Below are 24517 nucleotides of genomic sequence, written 5' to 3'. Positions count from 1 at the left end.
TCCTTTTCTGAGTTTTACAATTAATTATAACAGAATAGTCACTAGTCTGTGGTGATGGCCTTTTTCTAAGGTTCTGATGTTCTATTATTATTTTGGATCTGATTTACCCTAAGATTGAAGTGGCTTTGCTTAGAGACACTTGCTATTACATGTCTTTACAGTAGCTTACATTATAAAAATAAGGCAGAAATGTACTGTGTTATTCAGGAGGCAAGTTGTTGCAGGAATGGGACAGAAAGCAGGAAGTTGTGGGATTCTTCCTTTTTTGGTTGTTTAACAAATGCTATATTCACTTCAGGTAAGGTCTTACTTTTTGGCTACAGGGGATTTTAAAACACAGAGAAGTTTCACACTGTTTTCTTGAGGAAGAGTAGATGTTGTGCAAAGAGCATTAGAACTAGACCCACTTAGGGTTGGATCTGTGCTACCAGCGATTAGGTGTATGAATTTAGCAAATAATTTTAATTCTTGGATAGCAAGGAGATCCAACCAGTCCATCTTAAAGGAAATTAGTCCTGAATTTTCATTGGAAGGACTGATGCTGAAGCTGAAACTCCAGTACTTTGGTCACCTGATGCAAAGAGCTGACTCATTTGAAAAGACCCTGATGCTGGGAAAGATTGAAGGCAGGAGGAGAAGGGGACAACAGAGGATGAGATGATTGGATGGCATCACTGACTCAATGGATGTGAGTTTGGGTGGACTCCGGGAGTTGGTGATGGACAGGGAGACCTGGCGTGCTGCAGTCCACGGGGTCGCAGAGTCGGACACAACTGAGCAACTGAACTGAATTTAATTCACATCGCTTCAGGTTGTTTGTTTTATTTTTGGTTTGAAAACTAACACCGCTTTTGTCTGATAACTGGTAACTGATATTAGATTTTTCAATATCTTTCAGTTGCATGAGACCAAAACCCCATTCACAGTGTCTCAGGGCAATGGGACCAAGAGGGGTGTACTCTCTTCAGGTGTGGATGGACTGAGGGGCTCAAACGACGACCTCAGCAACCTCGGTGGCTCTCTCTCGTGTTAGATGTGCTTTCAGGTAGAATTTTTCCTGTGGCGCTCCCTGTTGGCCTAACACTGTTTCAGGTTAGCAAGCCCAGCCCAGACAACCCTTTTCCTACTCGTAATTTTAGCAAAGGCCCTGGGGTTGCATTTCATTGAAGGAGTTGGGTCATGTTTTCATCCTTGATCCTGTGGTCCGGGCAATTAGCATATGATGATAACCCAGATCTGAATCAGGTATGAACTACTGGAGCTGAGAGTAGGAAGCGTGGTCAGTCCCGTGGTGGGAGCCAGGTAGACAGAGAGTCCAGGTGGGAGTTCACTGAAGCAGGAGGAAGGTCCTGTGACTGTGGGGAGAGGGAGTGGATGCTAGACCAGCGTGATGAACAGGCTTTCACCGCAATCTTCCCAGCTTGCCTCTGTGTCCTCCCTTACATAGAAACCCTTGAAAAAATGCCCTCCCCTAACAAGATGCAGCTTCCAATGCATGTACCACTTGAGCCCAACAGAGGAAGACAACTCAGAGACTTGTTTAATTACTGCCTAAGTCTAGGATCACTGGGTGATTTCTCTCAATTCTGTTTGAAAAGACAGCCTTAGGGTCAAGGATCTTACGGTTCAGTCATAAATATAACTGATTATAATAAAGCCAGCGCTCAGTGATAGAAGAAGAAGAATCTAAGGACAATAGAAACTCTGAATCGGAAAAGAGAAAGGGGAAGAAATCCATGGAGATTTTCCAGTTCGCACTGTGTACATATTTCATTGGTCAGGGGTGGCACGAACTCTTCGCCTTGGCAATGGAATCAGATTTTTGGTTAGCCAATGCGTCTGTCCGTTTTCTCCCCCTGAGAAGGTCGTTGTCGTGTTTCCTCCTGGTCACGGCCAAGATGGGTGTTGAGAAGAATGCCCTTACTGGGGGCTGCGTGGCCTCAGGAGCCGCTTCACTGTTGATGAGAGGTTGGAGTCCAGGGAGATATTTTGAGGGTTGGGCAGTAACAAAGCTTTGTTGGGAGTTTCTTTGGCAATACAGCTTTCTTATGAACTTAGTAAGTTTTTGATTTATTTGTATTTGATTAACTTCTCCCAGGTTCCCAAAGCCCAAATCCTGGTATTTGGATCAAACTGTTGCCTGGTATGTCTCTAAACAACTCTGCCACCCTAACCCAGTGAGTGGGTCTCCAACAGGCGGCTTTTTTTTTTTAACCCTTCAGGGGCCTTTAGTGATGTCTGCAGACATTATTATTGTCACAATAGGGGGTTGAGGGGTGAGTAGGCAGGTACTGCTGGCGTGGAGAGGTAGTGCCCCAGGGTGCTGATAAATATCCTGCCATGCAAAGAACAGTCTCCCACGACAAAGAATTTCCCAGTTCAGTGTGTCAGTAATAATGAGATCTGAAATCAAGCAAGTCCTAGGCTTCTCAGCCTTCATCTTGGCCCCCATCTCTAGGCCATTCTGAGCAACTTCTTGGAAGTAACAGCGCGCACTCATCTGTCCCTGCTCCGAGGGCGTTGATACATCTTTCTCTAGGATGCTTGTGTTTTATTGACCTTTTATTTTGTGTGGTTAAAAGCCGGATTTTAGTTTAGGGATATTTGATTTTCAGCATTGTAATTTGCAAGATTATCAGCCATCTTGGATTTGCGGTAAAAGACTGAAAAGGTTTTCCATTTATTAAGACTTGACTCAAAGTGTGCCGCGTTTTTGAAGGGCCTTACTGAAGACTGTGGCATAGTAGGCAATGTACCAACATCCTGGCATTTTTACTAAGTGTCCTCCTGTTCCATTCTTAGTAGGCAAGCAGTCTGATTTTCAAGAGCTGTGAGTTTACTAGATGTTTTGCTGATTATGGATCAGTCACTTCTTACCCTATATTAGAGTGTACCTCTCTGTTTTGTGTGTGTGGAAAAACGCGTGACACACAGCTTAGGAGCCTCCCAGCAAATGTTTGTTGCATAAAATAATAAGTAAGCCTTGTAGCTCAGTTGGTAAAGAATCTGCCTAAAATGCAGGAGAAGGAAATGGCAACCCATTCCAGTTTTCTTGCCTGGAGAATCCCATGGACCTTGGGCTGCCAGGCTCCTCTGTCCATGGGGTCGCAAGAGTCAGACACGACTTAGCGACTGAGCCACCAGAAGCAGTTTATTGCCTCATGTTACTAAGTGCAAAACACTAATGGGGCTGAGAACACCCTGCAGAGGGAGAGAGATTACTCACTGAGCGGATCTGAGGGGAGAAAGGTAAAGTGTCTTTAGATTTATTAACCTAGAATATTGGTCAATATGAGTAAAAAGTATGATGTACCATAAGAAATGTATTAAGAAAAGAATGTAAGTGAATGTCTACCCGGGAAGGGAAGGAAAGGACTTTATTTCTCTGAAGCTCGTTGGAGGTCCCTGTCTTCAGGGAGTTACTCTTTGCATTTCTGAGTCTGTCTGGTACAAAGCTATCCTTGTAGACCTTTTCCTTAGGAGACTCTGACTGGGCAAGGACTTGAGAAATGCAGAGAGAATCGTTTCCCTGCAGTAACTCCGAATTCTAGCAGCTGCATCTGAACTGCCCTGAACTAAAGGTGTGATTAAAGCTAGACACAGAATGTTTTCAGAGTTTTCTTTCTTCTTGTCATCTCCTGGTGCTTCTTTGGGTTGGCTCACTGTCAAGTAGGAACTTACTGTGTTCTTTTAGTTGAGCAGTCTCGGCTGAAAGTTGTCTTTCCGGTTAGTTCCTATAGAATTTTTCGATTGAGTCTTATTGGTCCAGTTGGGTCACATGCTCATGCCTGAACTACTGCTTGGGGCAGGGAATATGCTGATGGTCCAGACCAGGATGCCTGGTCTACCTGCACCTCTTCCAGGAACTTAAGAGTGGGAAATGATTGGTGCCACCCATACTATAGAGATTGACAACCGAGAGGGGTACTTCAGCAGAAGGAAACTGAAACGCTGCTGCCCAAAGGAAGGGGGCTTCCTAGGTGGTGCTAGTGGTAAAGAATACACCTGCCAGCGCAGGAAACGCAAGAGACGCGGGTTCAACCCCTGGGTCGGGAAGATCCCCTGGAGATCACAGCCTGCTCCAGTATTCTTCCCTGGGAAATTCCATGGATGGAGGAGCCTGGCGGGCTGCAAAGAGCTGGACACAACCGAGCCCCGTGCTGCTGCTAAGTCGCTTCAGTCGTGTCCGACTCTGTGCGACCCCATAGATGGCTCCCCCGTCCCTGGGATTCTCCAGGCAAGAACACTGGAGTGGGTTGCCATTTCCTTGGAAGCGAGGACAACACAGGTCAATCTCATACACATGCAGTTTTCATTTTTAAGAAATACATGTATTTGCTCTTGGCTGCGTGGGGTCTTGGTTGCCGTGGGGCTTTTCTCACTGGGCGGTGGGACTACTCTTCACTGCGTCGCTTGGGCTCCTCACTGCTGTGGCTTCTCCTGTTGAGCGTGGGCCCTGGAGTGCACGGGCTCAGCATTCGCAGCACACAGGCCCGGTGGCTTCAGCTCCTGGGCTCTGGAGCACAGGCTCAGTAGCTGTGAAACACCGGGCCAGGTGCTGCGTGATACATGGGATCTTCTTGGACCAGGATTGAACCTGTGTCTGCTGCATTGGCAGGTGGATTCTTAACCATTGAGCCACCAGGGAAGCCTGCAACTTCCTTTTTTTTTTTTTTTTTTTAAGACTTAGGCCCTTATTGTATATTATTATATTGTATAATAATATATTGTATATAGATTATTCCTACCTAATCTATTTTTCACCTGACGTCATGGACAAGAAATTTTCTTTGAAAACATGATTTTAAATGAATATAAAATGAAATCTGAATTCATTGCCTAATTTCAGATGTTTAGTTTGTCAGAATTAGATTTTGGTTTATCAGAATTGGGACATCCCTGATTAGAGAAGCAGGAGAAGTAAAGCTTAGAAGAGAAGTAGGGCCAGGACGAGGGTGAGGCGAGAGAGAGACCGGGACACACAGCCTACGTCACTGCTCACTTTTAGGGTCGTGCAGCTGCAGGGAGACACTTCCGTGGCCCTGAGAATGAGTGTGTCTCTATTTTGCACCCCGGGTCTGTCTCCCGTGTCAGCCTAGTCCTCTCACAAAGGGAAGCACCTTCAGGGAATAGGAACTGTGTTTGGTTATGAGTGTGAGTTAGAGATGGTAGCCTGTGCAGTTGACCAAGTTGGTGGGGATGATTAAGGTGAACTAGAAAGTAATTATTACACATTTTCACTTGTCTGTAGAAACCTTTGCTGGGCTCTGGTAAGGATAATAATAACTTTGAAGTAATACAAGGAATGTAAGTTTTACTCATGGGTTTGTTTGAACAAGGAAATGTTCCATTTAGAGCTACTACCCTGAAAGCTGTTACTTATTTTTAACCCAAACTATTTCAAGTGGAAAATATGACTTTTTCATGGAATAATATTGAATTTTTATTAAACAGTAAAGATTATAGAAAAGACTTGAGTTAAGAGAGTGACGCATAAGTAACAAATGGGTACTTTCACTAACTTCCTTAAGTGAGACGTTTGCTACTTCTCAATGTCAGATATGAAGTCCCAGTTGAATAGTTGTCTTTTGTGTTCTTAGGTCTTTGAAAGTCATGTTTCTTTGTCAAAGTGAGAGACTAGAATATGGAATTCTAGACAGTTCTCAAGTTCCTTTGCTGATCAAGAAGCTGAAAAAACTTTTAATTAAATGAATTGTCCAGTAATTTTGAAGTCTGTGTTTGAGTGGAATTAGATGATATATGTAATGTGTACACTTAGGGACACATTCACTATAGTTTTGTTTCTTGGAAATCCATAAGTAATACTGTTTACTATAATATTGAAGGTTAGACTGAAGATACTCTATTGAAAGCAGTTTAAGAGAGAAGTCATGATTAAAATTTTCATACTAAAATACTATCTTAATCAATACCAAGTATTGATTTTATCATTTACTGTTACAAATCTTGTTAAAGCCTTACTTTACACCAAGTGTACAAATCAGAGGAAGTCATATTCACCTTGGAATTTAACCATTCGGTAGTCACTTGTTTGGTGGCTGTAATGTTATAGGTATTGTGTGGGATGCTGACTGTATGTGTGGGATGGTGACTGTATGTGTGCTATGCTGACTGTATGTGTAGGGTGCTGTCTGTGTGTGTAGGGTGCTGTCTGTGTGTGTAGGGTGCTGACTGTATGTGTGCGACGCTGACTGTATGTGTTGGACGCTGACTGTATATGTAGGGTACTGACTGTGTGTGTAGGGTGCTGTCTGTGTGTGTAGGGTGCTGACTGTATGTGTGGGATGCTGACTGTATATGTAGGGTGCTGACTGTATGTGTAGTTTGCTGACTGTATGTGTAGAATGCTGACTGTATGTGTAGAATGCTGACTGTAAGTGTGTGATGCTGACTCTGTAGGGTGCTGTATGTGTAGGGTGCTGACTGTATGTGTAGAATGCTGACTGTAAGTGTGCGATGCTGATTCTATGTGTAGGGTGCTGACTGTGTAGTTTGCTGACTGTATGTGTGGGATGCTGACTGTATCTATGGGATGCTGACTATAGTCTGTAGGATGCTGACTGTATGTGTAGGAATCTGTCTGTTTGTGTGGGATACTGACTGTATGTGTGTGATGCTGACTGTATGTGTAGGATGCTGTCTGTGTATGTAGGGTGCTGACTGTATGTATAGGATGCTGACTGTATATGTAGGGTACTGACTGTATGTGTAGGATGCTGAATGTGTGTGTAGGGTACTGACTGTGTGTGTAGGATGCTGACTGTATGTGTAGGGTGATGACTATGTGTGCGATTCTGACTGTATGTGTAGGATGCTGTTTGTGTAGGGTGCTGACTGTATGTGTGGGATGCTGTTTGTGTGTGTAGGGTGCTGACTGTATGTGTGGGATGCTGTCTGTGTGTGTAGGGTGCTGACTGTATGTTTGGGATGCTGACTTATGTGTGGGATGCTGTCTGTGTGTGTAGGGTGCTGACTGTATATGTGGGATGCTGTCTGTGTGTGTAGGGTGCTGACTGTGTGTGTAGGGTGCTGACTGTATGTGTGGGATGCTGTCTGTGTGTGTAGGGTGCTGACTGTATGTGTGGGATGCTGTGTGTGTAGAGTGCTGACTGTATGTGTAGGGTGCTGACTGTATGTGTGGGATGTTGTCTATGTGTGTAGGGTGCTGACTGTATGTGTGGGATGTCGTGTGTGTAGGGTGCTGACTGTATGTGTAGGGTGCTGACTGTATGTGTGGGATGCTGTCTGTGTGTGTAGGGTGCTGGCTGTATGTGTGGGATGCTGTCTGTGTGTGTAGGGTGCTGACTGTATGTGTAGGGTGCTGACTGTATGTGTGGGATGCTGTCTGTGTGTGTAGGGTGCTGACTGTATGTGTGGGATGCTGTCTGTGTGTGTAGGGTGCTGACTGTGTGGGATGCTGTCTGTGTGTGTAGGGTGCTGACTGTATGTGTAGGGTGCTGACTGTATGTGTGGGATGCTGACTGTGTGCGATGGTGACTGTATGTGTGGGATGCTGTCTGTGTGTAGGGTGCTGACTGTATGTGTAGGGTGCTGACTGTATGTGTAGGATGCTGTCTGTGTGTAGGGTGCTGACTGTATGGGACGCTGACTTATGTGTGGGATGCTGACTGTATGTGTAGGGTGCTGACTGTATATGTGGGATGCTGTCTGTGTGTGTAGGATGCTGACTGTATGTGTGAGATGCTGATAATAATCCCTGTCTTTAATTTTGTCACAGTTTAGTGGAAGAAGAGGAATTATAATAATACTTTGATTGTATGTAGATGTCCAACCCATTCAAGCATTGAGACCCTTGCCACATCTGGGAGTGAAATACTTATCTAGGGGCAAAGAAGGGATGCTTTTGGAAACGGGTCAAGAGCTTAGATGAGTAGGGGACTTGGAAGATATTCCTGATGTACTGTGTTTGGTTAGTTTCTTGACCAGGAAGAAAGGAGTAATGTTATTTATCGGTTGAAGTATGTATGTTAGTCAATCAGTTGTGTCTGACTCTTTGCCACCTCATGGACTGTAGCCTTCCAGGCTCCTCTGTCCATGGGATTCTCCAGGCAAGGATTCTGCAGTGGGTTGCCATTCCCTTCTCCAGGGGATCTTCCCGACCCAGGGATTGAACCCGGGTCTGCTCTACTGAGTCAGGCTCTTTACCATCTGAGCCAAGGTTGAGATGTTTATTGGTAACATCTGTATGTTTCACGTGATTCATGTGAAGGTGAAGGGGGCAGGGGAGATGACAGGATATATAGAATAGGCAAACAAAAAAGAGACGCTTGAAAGAAAAGAGTTGGTTATAAACCAAGAAGTCAAAGTTAGAAATACGGAGGCATGAGACAAAAAGTCAGAAACTGTGATGGGGGTGTAAACCTCAGATTTCAACATCAGCGACAGAGAAGAGAGTCAACGGCCAAGGAACATCTTAGAGGTTCTCCTAGCTTCAAGGATTGAGAGAACAGCCATGCTGGAGCTCATGTTAGACAGGGAAAGTAGGTGTCTGCCAGGAGCATCCTTCCCAAACCTTCTCAGCCTTTGACTAAGTTTTTCTTACATAGTTATTTCTTAGGCTGTAATCTCTTAGCATATTACATATAAATATTTAAAATTTTGCTTCTTCTAATATGTTTCAAACTTGAAATTGGTTTCATGCTGTGAAAATGGAGGAAAAACATGAATTACCTTTTCAAAACTGAAGATACAGGTTGGGGAGAAGATAAAATGCTTTACTCACGGGGAAGGTTGTGGAAAGAAAGGGAAGAGAGGAAGCAGAGAATGGACAAGCTAGGTAAGCAGAAGATCCTGGTTTTCAATGTGGTGAGCCTGGTGAACTGTAGGAGCCCACCATACTCCTTGTGTCCATTTTTTAGCTTTCTGTCCGTAGGGAACAGTTCTGACTCGTTGAATCTCTTCTTGCAGCTCATGTTTTCTGCATAGACCTATGGTCGTTCCCCGTTGAGACTTCACTGCTCGTTTTCTCAAGTGTCTTCCTCACCCCTAATGCATTGTCCTTCAACATGGATCTGCTACTTTAGCTAAGATATGACCAGCAACGAATAGTAGTAAGGTAGGATTACTGTACTCTTCTTAGTAAATTACTAAATATATATATATATATACATATATATACACACATACATGTGTACACATGTATGTGTGTGTGTATATATGTATATATATATATATTTTTTTTTTCTCTCTCAAACTGAAGCAGTTTTGGCTTGTCTTAATTTCATAGTGTTCTTTATGTTAGATTGTTCTCCTGCCTAGGCAAGCTGTGATCATTTTATATTTGTGTTACTAATTTTTTTGCTTGGCATTTATCCTGAATTCTATTAATATCTGTGATGTAATTACTCTTTTTTTTTCAGCTAACACAATCAGCAGAAGCCCAGTCTGTATCTCTTCCCTGACCTGGGTGCTCATCTGTCCCTTATTTTCAACTCTGTGGCACCAAACTCCATGTATTTTATTTTTCTTCTCATACACTTATTTCTCCTTCTGGTTTTTGTATTTCTACTAATAGCATTAGTAGTCCATTATTTTAACATAGTCCTATATTCATTTACTGTTTTATTTATTCATTTAATGTACAGTAATAGACTTCTGTTTAAGGATCAGAGAATTTCTTGATTCTGGGGATATAATGATGGATAAATTGGATATCCTGTCTTTATAGCTTATATTCTTGAGGTTATTGTTGGTGGTGGTGGTGGTTTAGTCACTAAGTCATGTCAGACTCTTGTGACCCCATGTGCTGCAGCCCGCCGGGCTCTTCTGTCCATGGGATTCTCCAGGCAAGGATACTGGAATGGGTTGCCATGCCCTCCTCCAGGGGATCCTCCCAACCCAGGGATCAAACCCAGGTCTCCTGCATTGTAGGCAGATTCTTTGCTGCTGAGACACCAGGGAAGCCCGTATTCTAGAAATTGGGACAGGTAAAAAAAATAAACTGGCAAAATAATTATGAATTGCAGTAAATATTTTTTGAAGGGAAGCAAATGACTTGGAGATATGGTCTCAGGAGCCACTTCAGATAGCAGAGTCACAAAAAGCTCCTCTGAGGAGTTGGTATTGAAGGGGAAACCTGTGTATGAGAAGGAGCTGTTTCCCGGAGGCTGTGTGGGAGGGCGGCGGTGGTGATGGTTTTGGTGGTGGAAGCGTTCTCATTAGAAGGAGTAGAAGGGTGAAGTAAGTCAGACAGAGCGATGCTGTGTGCGCTTGCTTTTTTCTGCGGAATTTTAAAACGCCAGACGCGTAGAAATAGAGTGGAATTGTAGTTGCCAGAGGCTGAGAAGTAGGGGAAATAGGGAGATGCTGGTCAGAGTACAGACTGCTAGGTATAAGATGAGTAAGTTCTGTATTGTTCTGTATGAGTAAGATCTCATGTAGAACATGGCGACTTTAATTAAAAATGTTGTATGCTTGAAAATTTTCAAGAGAGTAGTTTTGAAATATGACCCCCGCTACACAAACACAGCTGTTATTATGTGAAGGTATCTCTGTGTTAACCGGCCTTGTGACAGTCCTCACAGTGTACGCGTGCATCTAATCGTCACAGTGTAGAAGTCACACTTACGTATGTTGGATGCCAATAATATTTCAATAAAGCTGAGTGGAAAAAAAGAAAAAAAAGAAATAGAGGGTACACAAACTTTGGAGGAAAGAGCTTGGTGAATTTGAGGAACAGAAAAAACTTCAGTGTGGCTGACATAGTGGGAGAGACCAAGATAGGTAGGAAGAGGTTACAGAAATATTCAGAGTTTTGAAGGGTTTGGCATGTCGTTCGTTGTGTCCTTAAACGAAATCATCATTCTAGCTACTATGTGAGGAATGGACTGAGTGGGCTGAAGGTAAAAGCTGACAATTTTAGGAGCTAAGGTGAGAGAGAGTGGTGCCCTGTTAAGATGCTGGCAACAAGAGGGAGATGGATGAATTTGAGATTCCTTTTAAAAAAAAATCTATGGGTATTTTTGGTGTGGAAAGAGACAACACACTCAAGGATGATTTTTGGGTTTTGAGCAACTGTGTGGATGCTAGCATCAGGTACAGAATCTTTTTAGTTTATTATCTTTCCCCTTACCTCAAGGATTGGTTGTTTTTCCAAAAGGGAAAGTAATTATAATGCTACAAATAGCATTAGTGCTGGAAATAAAAGCATCTGACAAATTTGTTACATGTACTAGTTAATACTCTGTTTTGCTTTATTTGTGGCTCACATTGACAGTTTTTAATTCAGTAGAAATTGAATAGATATTAAAGTAGATCGTTCGAATTTTGTGTTACTTATTTTATAAGTTAATTAGTCATATCTTTTTTTTTTTTTGCTGAAGAAGTTTTACAATATTTTCAAAAGAGAGGAGTTAATACTTATTGTCTGTGTTCTATGTGCCAGGCATTTGGCTAGCTGTTTTAAATGTTTTTTTTGACAGTCCTGTGTCTTCATATCTGGTTATCTTTTGAATTTTAGACCTGAGAAGAAGTAGTGGAGTGATGGGGCTTTTAGCTGGAAGGTTACCTTAGAGGTCATCCACTTCCTCCCCTTCTAGCTTAGCTGAGACCTACGGTGGGCCCCTGAGCTGCCCAGGATCACCGCGCCGGGTTTACCGTTGGCGGATACTAGCGCTGCCTTTACCTCTGGCGCGTGTGTTCAGCCGGCAGCCCCGCGTGCTGTCACCCCCTCAGGATTTCATTCTGAAAGTGCTCAGTGCTGCGGAGGAAAGTGACCGTGCAGGGCGGTGAGCACCCACACTGCATTCATCTGCGTCTGCTCACCCCAGCATGCTGCTACATGTTCTCTCTTTATGCATTTATATATTCTAAAAACCACTTGAAAATATATTACATATATCTCTTACATTATATTACAGTATATAAAATTAAGCATGTATTTCCTAAGAATATGGATAATTTTTTGCATGATTGTGATGTCAGTATTTAAGAAAATTAACATTAGTTTAAGAATATGTCTAATGTAATGTTTCATATACGTATATCCCGAGTTGTCCCTGAACATTTTTTTTTTTTTAGTTTTTTGGATTCAAGATTCAATTGGGTTTCATACATTGCATTTGAGTCTTAAATCTTTATTCTCTTAATCTTGAACAGTCCCCACCTTTTTTGTTTTTCATGATTTATCTATATTTTCTTTTATAATATGTAGTTTATGTATGTTTAATACCTTTCTTGAGACTTCCCTGGTTTCATGGAACATTATTCATTCAAAGTTTATTTGCAATTTACTTTTTCCTTTCAGTTCTCTAAAGTTGTTGGAGATAAAATTGTTTATTCTGAGTTTTTATTTTTTTAATCATTCCAGCTTTAAGTACACATTTGCTGAAGTTTTTACATTTGGTTGCATTAAGTTAAAGATAAAAAAAAAAAGAGCTAGGAGATTTATGCTGTATTCAACCCACTGGTGTACGTGTGTGTGTGCTAAGTAGCTTCAGTCGTGTCTGACTCATGGTGGCCCCACTGACTGTAGCTCGGCAGGCTCCTTTGTCTGTGTGATTTCCCAGACAAGAATACTGGAGTGGGTTGCCATGCCCTCCTCCAGGGGATCTTCTGGACCCAGGGATCAAACCTGTGTCTCTTACATCTCCTGCATTGGCAGGTAGGCACCAGCTGGCAATTAAAGTTTGCTTAAAACAACAGAAATCTGCAGGAATTACTCCCCCATCCACCATGGCCCACTCCCAGCTCATAACCAGTTGTTTTTCCTTAGGAAGGTGTATGTAATTGCTGTGGGCATTATAAGGCTGTAGCAGCCTATGTTTTCATCTTTGAAAAATGCACAGTTTCAAGGGGGAAGTAGACTGAAATGCTGGTGACACATAAGCAAGTGCGTAGAGGCCAGCAGAGCTAAGCACGAGAAGAGACCTCGGTACCTGCTCCCTCTGGTGCTTGCGTAGGACTGGCCTGCAGTCGCTGTTGTCTTCCTTCCTTCCTTGCTGGCTTTTGCATTTCACAGATTTGGTTGGTTTTCTTTAAGCATTACACGGCATTTAGGAACAAGTGGAGATTTGCGGGGAGAAAGTAGGAGGTAAGATTTTAGCAATATTTTCCAGGTGGGGAGAGTCATATTTTGGTTGGAGGAAAGGAAGAAAGTGGCAATGAGGAAAGCACTGCTCTGAATGTCCTGGGGCTGTCTGTGAAGGCTTTTCCTTCCTTTTACTTCAGCCAGGACTCTGTTGTGCGTCTGTGTTTTTATTGCACTTGGTACAGGGATTCCTTAGAGCAGTCACTGTTTGATGTTAGAGCTCTTCCTTTCTTCTTGTAAACTTCCCGAGGCTGTGGCCAGAACTTTTCTTATCTCGGTGCTCAGGACCTCACTCAGTGTCTGGCGTATTGTAGATTTTTTAGAAGTACTTATTGGATAAATAAATGAATGGATGAAAGTCTTTCATTGAGACCCTGAGCAAAAAGACAGATACCTTCCCTAGGCAACCACGGTAATGATTCGACCTGCAGTTTAGACCAGTGTATTGTTGAGGTGTTGAAATTAGAGCTAGAATTGGTTCAGATAAAACCTGAAAAAAATAAGGGACCAGAGAAGGTTGAGACTTTTGGTTCAAGAGTCTGGGATATGGAACAGGGATTAAATTGTTCAGTGGAAACCGGAAACGTTCTGTGAGAGAAATTATTTTTTATTTCTCCCTACATTGTAACTCTCTTTGAAAGGAAAAAAAAAATTGGCCTTAATTTGAAAATTGAACTCTTTTATAATAATTGATCATATAGGAAGAGTTAAAAGTCAAGAGGTACCTAGATAACTAGTCAAGGCTATGGTTTTTCCAGTAGTCATGTATGGATGTGAGAGTTGGACCATAAAGAAAGCTGAGTGCCGAAGAATTGATGCTTTTGAACTGTGGTGTTGGAGAAGACTCTTGAGAGTCCCCTGGACTGCAAGGAGATCCAGCCAGTCCATCCTAAAGCAAATCAGTCCTGGATATTCACTGGAAGGACTGATGCTGAAGCTGAAACTCCAATACTTTAGCCACCTGATGAGAAGAACTGACGTTTGAAAAGACCCTGATGCTGGGAAAGATTGAGGGCAGGAGGAGAAGGGGACGACAGAGGATGAGATGGTTGGATGGCATCACCAACTCAATGGACATGGGTGTGAGTGAACTCTGGGAGTTGGTGATGGACAAGGAGGCCTGGCGTGCTGCGGTCCATGGGGTCACAAAGAGTCGGACACGACTGGGCGACTGAACTGAACTGAACCTAGATAACTTATATTTTCATAAGTTGGGACATACTGATTTGTATGCCGTGGGGCCATACTTGATCCTTTTAACCTTTTGTTCCCGTTTTCCTTCAGAGTAGCCGTGGTTCACACACGTGGTCTCCACTTTCCCACCTGCTGTCTTTGCTTGTGTTCAGACTTGTGTTTAGAAAGGAGCCCTCTTCCATCACCTGCTCTTCCATGTTCTTTGTATAGCTTTGTCTCTCATGATTTCTTAGCAATGACTGCTTCTTAATATCTCTCCAAAGCCTTGCATATTAAATACATCTCTTCTGATCTTCACAACAACCCTGCAAACTCAGTATTACTGTCCCTATTTTAAAGATAAGATCTTTTAGGAGGTTAATTAAAATGCACAGTTACTCAGCTATGACGTGTTAAGTTAGGATTTCAACCCAGGAGTGTTTCCAAAGCCTCCTCCTGCGCACACCTTTGCAGAGAGACGTGCGTGTACTTGCGCTCCTTTCATGACTATTCCTCAAGGCTTGCCAGGGATTTTCTTTTTTTATTTTTTTTTGATTTTCTTTTTTTAAATTAACGATAGTTTTTCTAGCTTTAATGAGATATAATTGATATGCAGCATTGTATGAGTTTAAGGTGTACAGCATGACACACCTATGATTGTGAAATGATGTTTTTTTTTGAGTGCTCTTCTCAGCTGTACCTCAGGCTTTCATATTCTGTGAAGGCTTCGCTGATGGTCTCTGGATGTATCCCCACTGAGCTTATAACCGACCTGTGTTTGTGAACCGGTTTAATCCTGTATGGCATTTGTTTGTTTCCCTGTTTGTTATGCCTAGTAGGTGGTGAGCTTCTTGAGACTAGGGGCTGTAATTTTATGCATTTTGGTATTCCCGGCACTGAGGAATATGCTGGCAAATAGGTTCAGCTCTTTTTCAACCCCTTGGACTGTAGCCCTCCAGCCTCCTCTGTCCATGGGATTTTCCAGGCAAGAATACTGGCGTGGGTTTCCATTTCCTTCTCCAGGGGATCTTCCCAACCCAGGGATTGAACCTGCATCCTGCCTGGAGGGTGGATTCTTTACCACAGAGCCAGGCTTCCTTGCATTTGTTCTTAATACATCGTAACTTGTTTGAAGGCCAGTAATCCAGGATTTTATTTATCTTTGCATCCCTAACAATATCACTCCTATGATTACTCAATAAATACTTGTTGGTTTAGCTTAAAACACACAAAAAAATCTGTTAATAATCCTGCTCTGCCCAAATAATTTTAAATATCAGTATTTCAAATACATTTTTAAAATGAAAAAAAAAAGTTAATTTCAAAGCGAACATTTTGTTCATTTGTTTATAACCTCACACAGAATTTATTCAGTTCAGTTCAGTTGCTCAGTCGTGTCCAACTCTTTGAGATTCCATGAATCGCACCACACCAGGCCTCCCTGTCCATCACCAACTCCCAGAGTTTACCCAAACTCATGTCTATCGAGTCAGTGATGCCGTCCAACCATCTCATCCTCTGTCGTCCCCTTCTCTTCCTGCCCCCTATCCCTCCCAGCATCAGAGTCTTTTCCAGTGAGTCAACTCTTTGCATGAGGTGGCCAAAGTACTGGAGTTTCAGCTTTAGCATCATTCCTTCCAAAGAACACCCAGGACCGGTCTCCTTTAGAATGGACTGGTTGGATCTTCTTGCAGTCCAAGGGACTCTCAAGAGTCTTCTCCAACACCACAGTTCAAAAGCATCAATTCTTCGGCTCTCAGCTTTCTTCACAGTCCAGCTCTCACATCCATACATGACCACTGGAAAAACCATAGCCTTGACTAGACAGACCTTTGTTGGCAAAGTAATGTCTCTGCTTTTGAATATGCTGTCTAGGTTGGTCATAACTTTCCTTCCAAGGAGTAGGCGTCTTTTAATTTCATGGCTGCAGTCACCATCTGCAGTGATTTTGGAGCCCAGAAAAATAAAGTCTGACACTGTTCCCACTGTTTCCCCATCTATTTCCCATGAAGTGATGGGACCTGATGCCATGATCTTCGTTTTCTGAATATTGAGCTTTAAGCCAACCTTTTCACTTTCCTCTTTCGTTTTCATCAAGAGGCTCTTTTGTTCCTCTTTACTTTCTGCCATAAGGGTGGCGTCATCTGCATATCTGAGGTTATTGATATTTCTCCCGGCAATCTTGATTCTAGCTTGTGCTGCTTCCAGCCCAGCGTTTCTCATGATGTACTCTGCATATAAATTAAATAAGCATGGTGACAATGTACAGCCTTGACGTACTCCTTTTCCTACTTGGAACCAGTCTGTTGTTCCATGTCCAGTTCTAACTGTTGCTTCCTGACCTGCATATAGGTTTCTCAAGAGGCAGGTCAGGTGGTCTGGTATTCCCATCTCTTTCAGAATTTTCCACAGTTTATTGTGATCTACACAGTCAAAGGCTTTGGCATAATCAATAAACAGAAATTTATTCAGTATTCTCTCTCAATGAAACATCCTTGTCTGTTAATGCTGTTCCAGCAGGCGGTCTGCTAATCTCCTGCAGTTTCAGTTGGATGCACTGACATGTGTACAGTACGGTGTGTAAAATAGATGGCTAGTGGAAAGCTGCTGTGTAACACGGGGAGCTCAGCGCCTGCTCTGTGGTGACCTAAGGGTTGGGTGGAGTGGGAGGAGGCTCAGAGGGAGGGGCTGTACATAGCTGATTCACCTTGTACAGCAAAAACTAACAACATTGTAAAGCAGTTATACTGCAATTAAAAAACCAGGAAACAATTAAATTTTATTTTATTTTTATTTTTTTTTAATTAATTTTATTTTATTTTTAAACTTGACATAATTGTATTAGTTTTGCCAAATATCAAAATGAATCCATCACAGGTATACAAGTTTAAAAGCCAGCAAGAAAAAAGCACCGTTTATTTTGAATTAATCTAAAGGGACACTTTGAAATAAGGAAAGTGTAGGAGAAGTTTTAGGATCCATATCTGAAAGGCAGTCAAGGTCAGTATATATTAACTGGTAATGAATGATGTTGTCTTTGTAGTTAAACTCTGGTGATCATTCATTTCTGCCTGCTTAACTGCTTCTGAAGAAGCACCCTGTTCTGTATTCACGTGAGGTCAGCTTTTGGTTTGTGACTGTGGTTCTTACTTGCACACTCGGTGGCTTTTTGTGACTTTTTTTCTGTCTTACTGCAAGCAGCTTAAAATTCTGCTCAGATAGTCTGACTTCTGTCAGTATTGAAGCATATGAAAGGTAAGAAATACCGTTAAGTAATTATTTTTGTTCTTTGGTTAATGGTTTTATAGTCTTTATCAATGAGCAAACATATTCTGATAAAGTAACTTGAATCATAAACTGATTTGATGGGTTTTATTAATTAAGGATTATAGATTCAAACTCTGTTAAATTTCTTCTAGCTTGTGAACATCTGTCTTGGGTGAAGGATGAAAGGCTTCCTGATTCTTTACACAGCTTTTATTCACTTATCTTTTGATTTTTCTAAATAAGCATATCTTCCATGGTATATTTGATTTTTTTTCAGTGTTAAGAAGGAAATATTTAAGGAAATATTTTTGACTACAATATACCATCTGTGTTAAAATAAATTCCCCTTACTTCAAAGGAAGTATTAAATACAGATTAAAATTTCCTTATGCTATATAAAAACATTATTTTCATCTGTGTATTTAGAGGATGTAAAAAAAACACATTGCCAGTTGTGAAGCCAAAAGTTGAAAATCAGGAGGCATTTTAGATACTTACACACATCCTTATAAAATATGCCATTGGAATTCCATTGTCCTCCCAAAGAAACTAGGTATTTCATAGTTTGCTGTTTAATAATGTCAGTTTTTGTCTAAGCAGTATATATTTATAGATGTATTTTATACAGAATGAAATTCTAATTTTTGAAAATATGGCAACTTTTAATGGTTCTTTTAAAGTCTTTAATCACTATTTATGGTGAATTGAAAATTCGAGATAACTTACTCTATCCTAAATACCAAACTGAATACCATTAAATAAGAAAGATTTAAATAAGTCTAAAAGTCAGTAGTTTTTTAGGATTTTTATTAGTTTTACCTTTTAAAAAGATGGTATTTTAAAATGAACATCTTTGCTAATAACATGCATGTCCTTTTGTATATTACTCTATTTCTGCCTGACTTGTTGGTGGTGGTGTAGTTGGTAAGTCATGTCCAACTCTTGTGACACCCTGCCTGCAGCCCACCAGGCTCCTCTGTCCATGGGATTCTCCAGGCATGAATACTGGAGTGGGTTGCCATTTCCTTCTTCATGGGATCTTCCCAACTCAGGTATCAAACTTGAGTCTTCTGCTTTGCAGGTAGATTCTTTCATGACTTAACTACCAGGGAAGCCCCGATTTGTGCTTAGTATCCACTAAATTATAGGAATTTTTGTTTTAAAATCTCATTTATAAATCTTTTTAAAAAATGAATTCGCTCTTGCAATTATTTGATAAATTGAATGCCTATTGCATATGAGTAGTAATATTAGCCCCCGTGATAGAAAGATGAAAATATGTAATATTCTTATTTTCATGTAGATCATAGTATGATGGGAGAGATACACCTGAATAAATAATTATACTGTGAGAAGTGTTATATTAATCACATGTGCATACATGATCCCTGAGAGCTGAGAAAAAGGAACACCTAAATTGTCCTGGGTAGTGATGGTTGTAAGGATGGTCAGAGAAGGTTTCATAGAGAAAAATGGCTTTACAATTTAGTTGTTGGTAATTCTCCAGGTGGACAAGGGACAAAAACATTTAGACTGAAGGAAGAACATCTCCAAAGGCAGAGAGGTATGATTGTGAGACACTCAGAGACCATAGGTAGTAAGTTGTGGTGCTGCTTTTGAGGGTGGAAGGCGATCTGAGACCATCTTGGATTACCAGGCAAAGGGATTTGAATTCTAACCTATAGTATAGATCAGGGTTGTAAACGTAATACTTAGTATTACAAGTAATGATAGAATTAATATCTAGAATCATTGAGTATCCTAAAGAATTAAGAGGGCTAAGTGTGGATTGTAGGGCATGTGGAGATGTGTGTATAAGGCAGGGGAGACGCAACCAGTTAGTTCATGTACCAGATTTTTATTGTGTACTATGCAAGGCATTGGCACCCCACTCCAGCACTCTTGCCTGGAAAATCCCATGGACGGAGGAGCCTGGTGGGCTGCAGTCCACGGGGCCGCTAAGAGTCGGACACGACTGAGCGACTTCACTTTCACTTTTCCCTTTCATGCATTGGAGAAGGAAATGGCAACCCACTCCAGTGTTCTTGCCTGGAGAATCCCAGGGACGAGGGAGCCTGGTGGGCTGCCGTCTGTGGGGTCACACAGAGTTGGACACGACTGAAGTGACTTAGCAGCAGCAGCATGCAAGGCACAGTTTCAAGCACTGAAGAGCTTAGTGAGGGAAGAGAGCAGAGTTATTCCTTGCCCAGTCGGAACTTAGATTACAAAGAAGTCTGTATTATACCCCCACCTGCGCTGTGTCTTTCTTCGTAATTTTTGTCTGCAACATGACTGTATAATTTCCTTATATTTTTCTTTTTTCGCCTTCTTTGTGGTTGACATAGGCATCTCTGCCCTGTGACTTGTGGAAGAAAGTACCTAAGTTTGTGACATGCTCTCCACGTTATTATTCTTCCCCCAACCGATAGTTTGAGGTCCGGCATTACTTTTTTAAAAACTTTGAAGGTAATTGTAGATTAATATGCAATCATATGAAATAATAATCCTTTTATATTTGGTCCCATTTCCCCTCTTAGTAAAATTTAGTAAAACTATGACAACCAGCGTATTAACATTGACATAATCCACTGACCTTATTCATATATTTCTCCAGTTGTAATTGCACTCCTTTGCTGTGTGTCTGTTAAGCTCTATAGTGTTTTATTACCAGTCTAGATTGACCTATCCGGCACTACCACCAAGATACTGAACAGTTCCAGCACTACTTCTGGTATCCTTGGTATTCTCCTTCTATAACCACGCTTACTCTAAACCCTAAACCATGGCATAAACTCTAAACCCCTAATCTGTTGTTTTCCGAAGATTTTTTACTTCAAGAATGTTATATATAAATGGAATCATAGAGTATATAACTGTCGGGTTGACTTTTTTGTTTACCAGGATTCCTAGAGATTCATCCAAGTTGCTGTCTGTGTCAAGAGATTGCTCCCCTTTAACGTGGGTAGTATTCCACTGTATGCATTCACCAGTTGAAGGGTCTCTGTGCCGATTCCAGCTTTTGGCTTTTCCAGATGGAGCTGCTGTGAACATTTGGGTACAGGTTTTTTGTGGATGTGTTTTCATTTCTATGCATAAATGCCCAAGAGTGCAATGGCTGGGTCATACAGTGTTGAATTAAAGTTTGATCAGAAACTGGAGTGGCTGTACCACTTCTTGTCTGCTGACCAGTCGCAAATCAGCGACCCAGTTTTTCCATATCCATACAGGCATTTGGTCTTGCCATGTTTTATTTAGCCATTCTGATAGGTGTGAAGTGTATCCCACTGTGGTTTGACTGTGTTTCCCCAGGGGCTGGCTTATGTTGAACACCCTTTCATGTGTTCATTTGCCATTTTTATACCCTCTTCTGTGAAATGTCTGTCATCTTCTCATTTTCTAGTTGGATTGTTGTTTTTAAATGTTGAATTTTGAGAGAGATTATGAATTCTAGGTACTAGTTCTCTGTCAGATACGTGGTTTGCACAATTTTCTCCCAGTCTATGGCTTGTCTTTTTCTCATCTTCACATGTACTTTCACAGGGCAACCTTTTTACTTTTGATGAGCCCAGTTTATCAATTTTTTCCTTTTTTGGATTGTGTATTTTGTTTGAAGTCTAAGAACTCTGCCTAGGTTAAGATCCTGAAGATTTTGCTTCTGTTTTCTTTTTTCTGAAAGTTTTGCAGTTTTATGTTTTAAGTTTATGATTCTTTTGAATTAATTTTTGTGTATGGTGTTAGGTCAGGGTTCATTTTGTTCCCTTTTATTTAGCCTATAGTTACCTCGTTGCTTCAGTGTCATTATTAAAAAGGCTTGTTTTCTTTTGCTGACTTGCTTCTGGGCCTTTGTCTAAGAACAGTTGAACATGTTTGTGTGGGTCGGTTTGTGGGTTCTCTCCTCTCTCCTCTTGATCTGTTGTCTGTCCTCTACTGATAAAACACTGTCTTGATTTCTGACTTGTGAAGAATCACATATTTTTCTGAATACTCTTTCAGCCCTACTGCCTCCTCTTCTTTTGGAACTCAAGATGATACAAATGTTGGGTCATTTTTTTAAGACTTTAGAATACTATTTATTTTTTGGCTGCATGGCATATGGGATCTTATTCTCCCACCAGAAATTGAACCCTCACCCCCTATGGTGGAAGTGTGGAGTCTTAGCCACGTCACTGCCAGGGAAGGTCCCCAAATGTTGGGTCTTTGTTATTGTACCACAGGTCCCCAAGGCTTTATTATTATTCTTATTTTCTGTTTGTTTTCTCTTTCTGTTTGGATTGATTGAATTCTATTCCTGTATTCTTACATTCACTGTATCCTCTGTTGTCTACTCCTGAGCCCATCTAGTGAGGTTTTTTATTCCCATTATTGCATTTTTAATTTCTATAATGTCCATATATTGAAAAAAATTCTTCTATTTTTTTGCTTAGATTTCCTATTTTTACAGTTGTTTTAAGGGAATTTATAACTATTGTTTTGCATTTGTTTTAAGAGAATTTATAACTGATTGTGGAAGAGTTTCTTATGGTGTTGGATTTAAAAATCCTCTTCTGATAATTCTGACATCTGATTCATCTTGATGTTGGTATTAGTTGTTTATCTTGTTTCAACTGTAATTTTTTTTCTTGGTTCTTGATATGACACGTGAGTTTCAACTGAAGCCTCAATGTTTTGTCTGTTAGGTTAGGAGACTCTGGGGCCTATTTCAATCTTTTATTTTTACAGGCAGTCCATCGGTGTTTAGATTTAGCGTGCAGTCGTTGGCCTGTTCTCGTGGGCTGTGGTTCCAGCGACAGCTCGTTTTCAGGGTCTTCATGCTGTTACTTCTGTTTGCTTGATCTGGTGTCACGAGGGCTCCCGCTGGTCCTTGCTGGTGCTGCTTGAGGGAGTAGAGGACGTTCTTCTTGGGCTGAGCTGCTGGCTGTTGGTTGGTTAGGGAAGGAATGAGATCAGGTTTCCTCCCTGTGCCCCTTGCTGCCCTGCCACCTCTGGGCAGGAGAGGAGCACCCTAGCCTCGCAGGGAGCAGGGGCTTCCTGGACGGGACCTCCTACTGCAGCTCAGCCCTCTGGCCAGTTCCGTGCACCAGCTCCGGAGTTTCTGGGGGCAGGAGAACCTGGGGCCTGTGGGGCGGAGAGGACTGCTGTGGGCTCTTGCTGTGGCCGGGTCCCCATCACTGGTTCTTCCTGCCGTGTTCCCTTTCTCTTGGCCGAAAGGGGGATTCTTGGGCCCTGATGGGAAGGAGACTGCCTCTCTTGGCTGTTCATTTTTGAGGAGGCTCGCCGTCTGTCTGTCTTGCTGGTGCTGGCTGGCCCCATGTTGCCAGAGGGACCCCCGTAGCATCCCCGGGGAGCTGGCCTTCACCGACGGCCTTTTGTTCCCAGAAGAGCAGGTGGGCAGCCAGGGACAGACCACCTTCTCCTGTTGGGTGAGGGAGCCCAGGATACCCTGCCTCTGCCTCTGTCGTTCTCCCAGGCCTGGGGCCAAAGGACTCTACCTCCTTTCCCCCGACTTTTCAGGTTCTTCTTTGGTTGTCCCTTTTGCTATTCCCAGTGTTGACAGCTGTGTTCGGTGGGGCGGACCTGGGAAAGATGGCCTCTGCCACGTTACCTGGATCAGAAGCCAGGCTTTCCTTTTGCGTGCTCAGTCGCTCAGTTGTGTTCAGCTCTTTGCAGCCCGTGGTCTGGAGCGCACTATACTCCTCTGTCCATGAGATGAAAAGGTCTTACTTTTGACTTTGGCTTATTTGTGATATAAGCCTGGTGATCGAGGGCTGGGGTGGTATGGGCTGGGACTGAGTTTGGCCTTGTCTGGAGCCCTGAGAGACTCTCTGTCTCCTGAGAGTCCACTAACCATCCTGCGCTCCTGGGTTTCACCTCATCCACCAGTTCTTCACAGGGCCCTGGAAAATGGCAAGGCAAGGCTGCCCTCGCATTTTTTCTGAGGTCCTATCTTGGTCCAGAGAAGCTTGCTTCTTTGTTCTCTTGATTTTTCCCTTGGTGGGCCTATTTGGTCTCTGCGGCCTCTTTTCATGTTGGGGTATCCAGTGTGACTCCTCAGGATTTCTTCTAGAAGTTGGGTAGTTTTGGGGCACATTTGCATGCTGCCTAGAGTGCCAGGACTTTCCCTTTTTTTCCCTTTGAAACCATGTAGTGAAGCTTGTGGCGTGAAGTTGTACTCCTTTACTTGCTGATGGTTTGTTTAAATTTTTGTTTTTTTCCTTAACGATCTTTTGTTCTTTTTGTTTGTTATTGGCAGTAGGAGCTTCTGAAGTACTTCTTTTACTATGATGGCTTTACCTGAAAATTCTAATAATGACTTTCTGCAGTTTTCGTATCTCTCTCTGACATTTGACATTGCTAACAACTTCTTTTTTTAAATCTCAGTGTCTGTAACTGTCAAACCTCTTTTATTCTTCTGCCTACCTAATTTCTATCCTTTGGCTTTTTTCCTCCAGTTCCTCCACTGACAGATTCTCATGGGCTTTGTCCTTAATGATCTGCTTTTCTGTCAACATTCAGTCTTAGTTTGATCACTTTTAAGCACTTGACTCTCAGATTTGTATCTTCTAGCCTTGATGCTTTACCTAAGCATTTATTTCCTGCTGAAATGAAGGTATTTTCTTTAAAGTAGCTCCATATTGTCATTCTTCCATTTCTTTTGATATTATCTTCATTTCTTATAAAAGTCTTAAACTTGTCCTGTATCATCTGTCTCTTCCTTAAATCCACTCATCAGGTCAAGCCTGGTACCTTTTTACCTCTCACTGACATTGTCAATGATAGATCCTCATTTCTCAAGCTGTATAGCTATAATGACTTATTAATTTTCCTTCTTATGTCTTTTTTTATATTTTTGCTCTCATCAACCTATTTTATACCTAGCTTCCATATTAAAATCTATATTTCTCTCTTTTAATTAACTGTAACATACATATAGAAAAGTACACAAATCACGGATGCTGAGCTTTAGGAAATTTTTCAAACCGAACACACTTGTATAACTAGCACCAGCAA

At 41.9% G+C, this 24517-nt stretch overlaps 1 protein-coding gene across 4 annotated transcripts in view; it reads left to right on the top strand.

Moving 5' to 3' along the window:
• FER (FER tyrosine kinase) overlaps positions 1-24517 on the top strand; it is a 460995-nt gene that overhangs the window by 8964 nt on the left and 427514 nt on the right. The window contains exon 2 of one of the 4 annotated variants that reach the window (XM_027545474.1): positions 8950-9097. The exons of the other annotated variants lie outside the window; for them this stretch is intronic. The gene's annotated coding sequence lies outside the window, so the exon portion shown is untranslated. The remainder of the gene's footprint in view (positions 1-8949; positions 9098-24517) is intronic. 4 annotated transcript variants of the gene reach the window in all.

This window comes from Bos indicus x Bos taurus, chromosome 7, assembly GCF_003369695.1.
Source record: "Bos indicus x Bos taurus breed Angus x Brahman F1 hybrid chromosome 7, Bos_hybrid_MaternalHap_v2.0, whole genome shotgun sequence".
Lineage (NCBI taxonomy): Eukaryota > Metazoa > Chordata > Mammalia > Artiodactyla > Bovidae > Bos > Bos indicus x Bos taurus.
This window is presented reverse-complemented; position numbering and strand designations above follow the sequence as displayed.